Raw genomic sequence first — 712 nt, forward strand, 5'->3', positions numbered from 1 at the left:
CTTTGGAGCCTTTTTTTTACCCCCCCTTCTTGCTTGAAACTCTGGGATTTTTGGGACCAAGATAGGAGCCCTTAGATTCCCACCCCCACCCAGCCTCCTGTTTTGCTAGGATCATCTGTTTGGGACCCTGGCCAACTGCTGTTTATTTTAAGACTCAGAATGTTGAAACTCAAAGGGGTTAGTTGGGAGTCCTAACTCCCAGAAAATGGTCATGTGTTTAGTATTTGCTGTTTGAGAAAATACAGAAATGCTAAAACTATTGTAGATTCAGTCATACTTTCTAATGCATTTGTATGAATCACAGAAGCATCTGTGCATCTGAAAGACAGTACATGTGTGAGAGACACACACATGTACTATGCCTGCTGACCATGCTTTAGTGCTCGTTTGGATTTCCAGTTGACTCTAATCCTGAATTGTGAGATGAGATCAGACAGCTTCGTGTCTCAGTTCTTCCTGCTGGGACATTACATTGCGACATTACATTGCAAAATGTAGATATGTCAGAATATGCACCAATACCAACCATATGATATATATTTTGGTCTTTAGTTTTGCACTGTTTGGAGCAAATGATGAAGTATAGGATTTTAACAAAAGATACAAGGTGGAGTGTTTCTAGGTGCAATTTACTTAAAGGTAGATGGTACAGTTTCCTGGACACAATTAAATACATGTTTTGTTCATGGCTGTTAAAGAGTCTAGTGCTGGG

The sequence above is a fragment of the Papio anubis genome, chromosome 1 (assembly GCF_008728515.1).
Source record: "Papio anubis isolate 15944 chromosome 1, Panubis1.0, whole genome shotgun sequence".
Lineage (NCBI taxonomy): Eukaryota > Metazoa > Chordata > Mammalia > Primates > Cercopithecidae > Papio > Papio anubis.